Raw genomic sequence first — 9,168 nt, 5'->3', positions numbered from 1 at the left:
ATATGCAAAAGTGTCCCTTTGGGAGTTTGACCAACCGGGAGTTCGACCGCTTGCTATGATGTGTGGCAGCTGGCAGCAGCTAGGGATCCTACCTGTGCACAAATTTCATGCACTGGGCTCTAGTAGGTAATAATCAAAAGTGCAAAAGAGTGTGCAGTAACCAAACCCTCTGTCACAGCCTGGTCCCCGGCAGCCAGCTCCATCATGAAAACAGCCTGTGGTACCTGCTCAGGCTTTTCCAAGCTTCCTCTTGGGGAGAACTGTGATGAGCACAAGTGGTTGCTGATGCAAGGACATTTCTGTAAGGTAAACAGCTGGAGTTTATTCCTCCAGTGGGCACAAGATCAGCTCTGAGGGCTGGTGTGGGATCCCTGGTCTACCTCTCGCTTCCTCTGGGATCCCAAGTGAGTCCTGCCCTCTGGTAGAGTGGCCCATCTGCCAAATGGGAGAGCAGTGAAAGAACCTCCTTTCCAAGAGACCACGCCCATTCCTGGCACCCTCTCAGGCACAGGTGCTGCACAGCAATCCTTGGTATCACTTGTTCTCAGTCTGACTGCCCCACTAGAACAGACTCCTCAGGGCAAGGCTGTGAGCATGGCGGGCACATGGCAGATACTCCCTGCTAATGTTCTAAAGCACTCCTGGTGTCCCAGGCATTGCCCCGAGCTCACTTCAGAGGAACTTATAGTAGCTGCCCCCCAAGGAGCTGCTCCTCCCATCCTTCTCAGAGAGGCTGTGCCCGCCACAGAGCAGGAAGCCGGAATTTGATTTCTGGCAGCCAGGCTTTAGTGCTCAGGGCACTCGCAGGGCGACCAACTCTTCCCGATTTCTCCAGGACTATCCTGGTTTTAAAAGTGAAGGACTTCCTCTCCAGCAAGGCCAAACTAGAAGACCCCAGGCAAGGGCAGGGTGACTGAAGCCTTGCCCCCAGCATGCAATGTAAGAAGCTGCCCACAAACTCAGGAATCAAGAAAAGTAATATTTTAGTCCGGCCCCGGCATGGCTCAGTGGTTGAGCATCGACCTATGAACCAGGAGGTCACGGTTCAATTCCCGGTCAGGGCACATGCCCGGGTTTTGGGCTCGATCCCTAGTGTAGGGCGTGCAGGAGGCAACCAATCAATGATTCTCGCTCATCATTGATGTTTCTATCTCTCTCTCTCTCTCCTCCCTTCCTCTCTGAAATCAATAAAAATATATTTTTGAAAAATAAGAAAACAAGAAAAATAATATTTTAATGCAAGCCTTGAAAAATAATCAGAATGAATGCAAAATAAATAAATAAATAAATAAATCCGTGCTGAACAAAACAACAAAATTTAACTAAAGAAAGGATCAGGGCAGTGAGAGGGCCACTCCGCTGCCCCTGCTCTGAGAGCCTGTCTGGGTGGGAGAAGCCAGGCCCCTCCTCCCCCTGCCCTTCCAGGTGGGACCCAGGGGCCTGTGCCTCCTGCTGGTCCTTAGCCGTGGGCAGGTGGGCAGTGGGCGTCTGGGAGCTGTGGGAGGAGCTGCTGCAGAGCAGAAAGTGTGGGCTGGGTTTGTTGGCGGGAACATGAGAAGTGCATGGCTGACAAGGGAACGGCTGTGGGGGGAAGGTGTCACAGGGACAAGAAAGCCCTTCCTCCTACTGACAGGAGAGGTGACCAAGTGTGTCGGGGAAATGCTTCGGGAAGCCCATGTGCTGTAGAGGCTGCAGACCCAAGGCTTCACTGGCAGCCAGTCTCTGAGGAAGGAGAGAGCTTGTGTATAAAAGGTGAAAGAACTGAATTGGAGCGGGGACGAAGGAAGGTTCCAGAAGGGGAAAGTGGACAGAGAAGGATGGCACTTGATGTGACCCCTCCCTCTGACTTCCTATCTTTTTTTAACTTTTTAAAATTATTATTAGTTTTTAATATATTTCTATTGATTTCAGAGAGGATGGGAGAGGGAGAGAGAGAAATATCAAGGATGAGAATCATTGATCAGCTGCCTCCTCCACACTGCCTACTGGAGATTGAGCCCACAACCTGGGCATTTGCCCTTGACCAGAATTGAACCTAGGACCCTTCAGTCTGCAGATCAACGTTCTATCCACTAACCAGCCAGGGCTCACTTCCTATCTTTATCTTCATCTTGAATTGAATTTTCCCCCAGCACAAACTACTGTCACAAGACCGAAGAGGCCCAGGTCGGTCTGGGCCCGTCCACTCTAGATTTCGCTAACGTCGCATCTCCAGCAAATGGATGCGTTCGCTCTCTCTGGGAAGAATGGCTCATTTGTGACCATGAGCCAGCAAGCATGAGATTCCAGAGGGCTTTTGCTATTGGCTTGATGCCTACTAGTATTTGTATTCACTGTAGATTTCTGCAGACCTGGGGTAGCTTAGGTCTTTCCCAAGTGCTATGTAGTGGCTTTGCCACTTGGAGAGGGTTATGGAGCGCATTTTGGGGCTTTCAGAAAGCCACTCTTTTGATTTTTCCCCCCTGAATTTGTTTCTCTCTCATTTTCCTCATCCCAGTAAATAGTACCATTTCCCAGCCAGTTGTTCAAGCTAAATTCTTGGCAGTCACCGGAGATTTCTTTCTTTTCCTTCCATGTGGTCCATCAGTAAGTCTGATGGACTCGGCTTCCACTCACAGTGGCCCGGGCTTACCAGGGGTTGTCCCATTTCAGCATTAATGGTCCCACACCTCAGGAAGCCCCCTCATTTCAGGCAAACGGGGGTGGGTGATTGCCGGAAGCCGGTCCATCCTTGCTGCTTGACACAGTCGCTGCAGGAAAGAAACATCTGCACAGCATATGTTTCAAGGGACCTGGCATATATAGCATATTGTTCTTAATATGTTTGCTCTCCTTAGCGCCATGTGTTTTAACCAAGGTCATCTCTCTGAGAAAGGTTGTTTCCCCAGGTGGGGATTTTTCCCTGAGGTTAGGGAGGGGATACAACCCCTTAACTAAGTGCCAGGCGGGTAGTTAATCACTTTAACTACAAACAATCACGCTTAAGCTACATAATCTTTACTCCCTGGAATGGAGATAAGAAATGCCCTAACCTTTGCAATAGAAATTGACAGGATTAAAATCGACTGGTATAAATACAGATGTAACAAGACAATAATCATCAGATCCTAACGAGAACTTGACCAGAACTTGGCTGGAGATCCCGACCAGAAATTGGCTGGAGATCCTGGCTAGGCTGCTGATCAACTGAAGGCTGTCTCCTTGTCATTCCTTCTTCGCCGACTCCATCCACACCTTTGGGGACCCCTGGACCTGCTGGGGTTGGACCCCAGCAGGTGATTACCCTAACCTGCTATGGCCACACCAGTCCAACATGCACGACAGCTGTCCCCCCCCAGCTGCCCTGGTGTCGGTTACCTGGGGTCAACCGTGGTCTGAAAATATTAAATGGAAACTTTCAGAAATAAGCAATGCATGTGTTTTAAATTGTGTACCATTCTGAGTAGTGTGATCTTGTGCCATCCGCTCCGTCCTGCCCGGGAGGTGACGCATCCCTTTGTCCAGCGTCTGCACACTGTAGACGCTTCCCTGTCATTCGTCACTTAGCAGCCGACTTGGTTATCAGATGGGCTGTCGTGGTGTCCCAGTGCCCTCCCCGAAGGGCTCACGCTAGTGTGAGAGGCAAAGGGAAGAAGGTCAGACTGGGAGAAAGGAACCAAATGCAAGGACCGTTCAGAGGGAAGAAATTCTAGGGTTTTGTGGTGGTTTGGAGCTTTGTGGCAAAGCAGAAGGAACTATCCAACCTATCACCTAATTCATATTGATTTCTAATAGAATCCATTCGATTTGAGCAATGAAGTAGGCAAATGCAGAAATCAATAGGATTTGGAAATTCAATAGAAAGAGCAATTGAAAGTAATTGGTCAGATGTTTTTGGTAAAGGAGAAGGCATATGAATGCTGACAGTCTGCTGGGTGGAGGGGGATCTCTGTGGGAGGGACCTGTTTGGGAGGGTCACTCCAATACGGTGGTTTTGCAGACTGTTGTGAGTGGGGTGCTAGATGCTTTATGTCAGCCACTAGACCTATGGGACTCTTGCCTTAGCAGGAAGCTCTTAAACTTCTTTGGGTCACATACTCAGAAAAACTTACATTCAAGGTCAACCCAGTTGTCAAGTGGGTGTATTTTGTTTTTCTTTATGTGTGTGTACCATTGAGATTGGCTTTTTCTGCATGGAAAGGGTTATTCCGAACACATTTCAGTTTTAAAAATTATTTTAAATTTGTTCAAGTTCCAATTTTTAAAAGCTCTTCTTCTCTCATCATCTTCTTAAATTCCTTTTATAAGTATCTTTGCACTATTTATAAATCTACCAAAGTTTAAACAACCAATTTTAAAAGTACTTTGTTTACATTTTAACCTTCATTTATGCTTTCAATATATTTGGTTTCTTTGAATTATTGCAATTGTTGAATATAACATCGAACCGTCCAAGATACCTAAATAGTTTGTATAAATCTAACAAATTAAACCTCAAAGTGATGGATTTCAGTTCTCTCAAGTGTTTCAATGTGGTTTACAAACTTAATACAATTTCAGTTTAATTTCTCGTCTAAATCAATCATGCAATTACCTATTTTAAGGCAAAATGACTAAGTGAACCTATTATAAGTACTAACGTGCTAAATTTTCCTTAACATTTCAAGAAATTAGAATAACAGACATGTACAGATTACTTCTAAATGTATCACAAAAATATTGATATTCTAGGCTTGATTGGCTTTGCAGCTCTTCTTAATCCTGAGTCTCCCTGGGGTTAATTTTGCTTACTCATCTAAGGGGGGAAATCCCTTCAGTACTAATCCTTTTTTCATTGTGCCCAGGGCTCTAAAACTCTTAAGGAAATACCCCCTAATCTAGTCCCAGAAGTCTGCATCTCCACCCAAGGCGCTACATTATCCTATTACATTTTTAAAGTAGATTTGATTTTTGTGGGCTTTTGTGTTTTTGTTCTTAGGATATTTAAATGTCTTTTCTGTCTAACCCCGAAGACCTTGAATTTGATGGAATTCTTTCTTCCTTTGTGTTGCTCACATCTGGTGGCACCCACAGCTCACAGAAAGTCCAGTCATGTCCCCTGGGCTCTCTCAAGGCTTCGCTGAGCCCAGGGGCACATGCATTTGGAGCCACGCCTGAGAACAACCTGGCTGTACGAGGCCCACGGACCCCCACTTATGGCCCCTGAGCGGTGTTAACAGCTGACTGTAGAGAAAGCAGAGAAGGCAACTTGTTCAAAGGGGGTGAGGGAGGTCAGGGGAGGGGTAAAACTGTTAGAAAGAAGGCAAGCCCCACCCTAGCTGGTTTGGCTCAGTGGATAGAACATCAGCCTAAGGACTGAAGGGTCTCCGGTTTGGTTCCAGTCAAGGGCACATTCCCAGGTTTCAGGCTCCATCCCCAATGGGGGGCATGCAGGAGGCAGTCAATGATTCTCTTTCATCATTGTTGTTTCTATCTCTCTCTCCCTCTCTCTTCCTCTCTGAAATCAATAAAAATATATTTTTAAAAAAAGAAGGCAAACCCCAAAACCAGGGGTCCTGGTAGAACACAAAGGATACTCGGGAGCCAGACAGCAGGCAAATATCTTCACTTCCTGCAGGAGGGTGCGCACCAACACAGGGCCTGGCAGCACGCACACTGAGCAGGCAGTCTGCCCGGGGTTTTATCCCTGACACACACAGTCTGTCCTTCACTCTTGCTTGGTCTAAGTTTAGGCTCACATTCTTGTACGATTGGCTAATTTAAAGGAAAAAGGGAGAGTTGGACTTTGCAGTTTCAAAATGGCGGTTTCCTAAACTCCCTTCTTTGACAGAAAAGATTACTTGTTTATTCTCACAATTCTCAGTGGCAGCCCAGAGCCCAGAGACAGGAATCAGCAAACCAGAACAATGAAGGTCACAGAAGCCAAGATTACAGAGTCTTAAGAAGGGAGCATTTCTAAAAAACGTTAAACCACAGAAAGGTTGAGATGGATGAGTGTCAGAAAGACCAGAAATCTCTTGGATTTCAAGAGCCTGGTGCCTGAACTTGACCGTTAGCTGAGGCTTCTCTGATACCAGGCACAAAGGCCAACGTCCTTTGGGCCACGGAGCTCCTTTTCCCGAAAGCTGTTAGAATTTCTAAGTCCCCCGAGCAATCATTAGAGTGAAAGAGACAGGCTCCATATTATCGTACCAGGTAGTTCAAATTTCAAACTCCCTCCATCTGTTATTTGAGGGACCGGAAGAGGAAATGGATCATGACTCTCCTTCAGGTCACATCTGTGTCTCTTGCAGAGAGGGGTGAATTAACCTCCGCACTGTCAGCTTCCTAAGCAGTGGCAAGGGCAGCACCACAAAGTAGACAGATCACAGATTTAGGGCACAAGTGGGAAAGCAGCAGGCCTATGGGGTTTCAAGAAAACGGGACACTCCTGCAGTGCAGGGCAGCTGCGTCCCAGCCCTGCCCGCTGGAGGCCAGTAGAGAGGAGTTTCATTCAAGGAAGGAGGAGCTTCCCCAAGCACACCCACTGGAAGATTTTTTAAAAATATATTTTTATTGATTTCAGAGAGGCAGAGAGAGAGATAGAAACATCAATGATGAGAGAGAACCATTGATTGGCTGCCTCCTTCACCCCCCACACCAGGGATCGAGCCCACAACCCAGGCATGTGCCCTGACCAGGAATCGAACCATGCCCTCCTGGTTCATAGGTCGATGCTCAACCACTGAGCTATGCCGCCTGGGCCCAGAAGTGATTTTGTCATTGTCAGACGGACCTGGTTGCAAACCCTTGGTCCTGCCCCTTACCAGCTGGGTGCTGCAGACAAATTATTTAATTTCTTTGAACTCTGGTTTCCCCATTTCAGAAATGGTGAATGATAGCTGGACCAGTAACTTAACTCTCTATCCCCCCAAAATAGGGAAACAAAATAGTATCTTTGTTTTTTTAAAAAATATTTTTTATTGATTTCAATGAGGAAAGGAGAAGGAGATAGACAAAAACATCAATGATGAGAATCATTGATCAGCTGCCTCCTGCACCTGTAGGGCCCCCAATGGAGATTGAGCCTACAACCCAGGCATGTGCCCTGACTAGAATCAAACCATGACCTCCTGGTCCATAGATCCATGCTCAACCACTGAGCCACTGGTTGGGCAAAATAGAACCTCTTTCGTAGGGAAATATTCTTAAAGTGCTGGCAGCTGGGCCTCACCCTGCAGGGGCTTAACCCATATTAACTATTTTTATTATTGTCAAGATTGCAAAGACAGAGTGCAGCCAGGCATACTGTAGGTGGACAAGGAGGCAGCTATGAGTAGTAGTGGCATCACATCTATTCTGCAGTAGCAAGGGCTGTCTTCTTAGGAAACGAATTTTAAAGACACTGTCCAGCCATGGGCTGCACCTGGCCCTCCTCTTAGTTTCAGCCAGATTGGAGGGCAGCTCCGAGACACGTGTGCTTATAACTCAGAGGCCAAGATACGGAATTCTGGTAGTGCTGATTCTTGAAGTTTTTCTCCTTTTCTCTCTGCAAAATGAAATGTAATGCCATTTACTCCTCAGACCAGAAACTTAGCATTGTCTCCCTGGAAAATGAAGAAAAGAGAAGTCATAAAAAAACCCAGTGTTTTCAGACTTTAAATAGGAATGAATATATTACTATGTCTAAAACTCGATAGCAAGTACCCACTCTCAGTTTTGGAATCTGGAGGGCTATGTTTTTTGGAAAAGTCCTACTTATAGATACGATAGCCGAATTGACTCTTTGCTCCTCTGCTTCACTTTCTTTCAGCCTCCGTCCTTGGATCGCACTCATTTCCCCGAATCTCAGTGGCTCCATCACAGTATCTGTCCGATCTGCCTGCATCTCCCCTACTGTGCAAGTTGGTCTCACTCCCCCGGAAGTCTGGGCATCTTTCTCTGCTTGCATCTCCTGTATTTATTTATTTAATACATTTCTTTATTGATTTCAGAGAGGAAGGGAGAAGGAGAGAGAGATAGAAACATCAATAATGAGAGAGAATCATTGATCGGCTGCCTCCTGCACACCACCTACTGGGGATCGAGCCTGAAACCCAGGCATGTGCCCTTGGCCAGAATCAAACCTGGGACCCTTCAGTCCACAGGCTGACGCTCTATCCACTGAGCCAAGCCGGCTAGGGCTCATCTTTTATATTTATTTGCTGAAGTACATTTATCAAATAAAAGATTTATGGTACATTCTTTTAAAACTATTAAATCGCAAAACGAAAATTCTATCAAAGAAAATTTGGGAAAATTAAGGGATGCTTTAAAAGTTCCCTTTGTTGAACAAACTCAAAAAGAGTCTGGAGATGCCCAGGCCAGAGTGAGTGGCTCAGTTGATTGAGCATTGTCCTGTGCACTAAAAGGTTGCCAGCTCAATTCCTGGTCAGGGCACCTACCTGGGTTGTGGGTTCAATCCTTGGTTGGGCTTGTATAGGAAGCAACAAGTTGATGTTTCTCTCTCTCCCATTGATGTTTTCTCTCTCTCCCTTCCTCTCTCTAAGCATGTCCTCTGGTGAGGATTAAAACAAACAAACAAACAAACAAACAATGTCTAGAGCATTGGTTCTCAACCTTCTGGCCCTTTAAATATAGTTCGTCATGTTGTGACCCAACCATAAAATTATTTTCGTTGCTACTTCATAACTGTAATTTTGGTACTGCTATGAATCATAATATAAATATCTGATATGCAGGATGGTCTTAGGTGACCCCTGTGAAAGGTTCGTTCTACTGCCAAAGGGGTTGCGACCCACGGGTTGAGAACTGCTGGTCTAGAGGCTTTGCTAGAAATGAATGATAAAGATTTATGCAACCCTAGCTGGTTTCTCAGTGGTTAGAGCATTGGCTCTCAGACCAAAGGGTTGAGGGTTCGATTCTCCATCAAGAGCACATACCTTGGTTGCAGGCTTGGTCCCTGGCCCTGCTCGGGGCTTGTGTGGGAGGCAGCCAATCAATATGTCTCTCACATTGATGTTTCTCTCTCTCTCTCTCCCTCTCCTTCCTCCCTTCTACTCTCTCAAAACATCAATCTATCTTACATAATAAAACCCTAATATGCAAATTGACCAAACTGCAGAACGACTTGTTGCTATGACACACACTGACCACCAGGGGGCAGACGCTCAATGCAGGAGCTGCCCCTGGTGGTCAGTGCGCTCCCAT

General features: G+C 46.3%; 1 protein-coding gene across 1 annotated transcript in view; it reads left to right on the top strand.

The window, feature by feature from the left end:
- The first annotated feature begins 8,405 nt into the window (after positions 1–8,405).
- SLC34A2 (solute carrier family 34 (type II sodium/phosphate cotransporter), member 2) overlaps positions 8,406–9,168 on the top strand; it is a 27,215-nt gene continuing 26,452 nt past the window's right edge. The window contains exon 1 of the mRNA XM_014548906.1: positions 8,406–8,413. The gene's annotated coding sequence lies outside the window, so the exon portion shown is untranslated. The remainder of the gene's footprint in view (positions 8,414–9,168) is intronic.

The sequence above is a fragment of the Myotis brandtii genome, unplaced genomic scaffold (genome assembly GCF_000412655.1).
Source record: "Myotis brandtii unplaced genomic scaffold, ASM41265v1 scaffold525, whole genome shotgun sequence".
Taxonomy (NCBI): Eukaryota; Metazoa; Chordata; class Mammalia; order Chiroptera; family Vespertilionidae; genus Myotis; species Myotis brandtii.
This window is presented reverse-complemented; position numbering and strand designations above follow the sequence as displayed.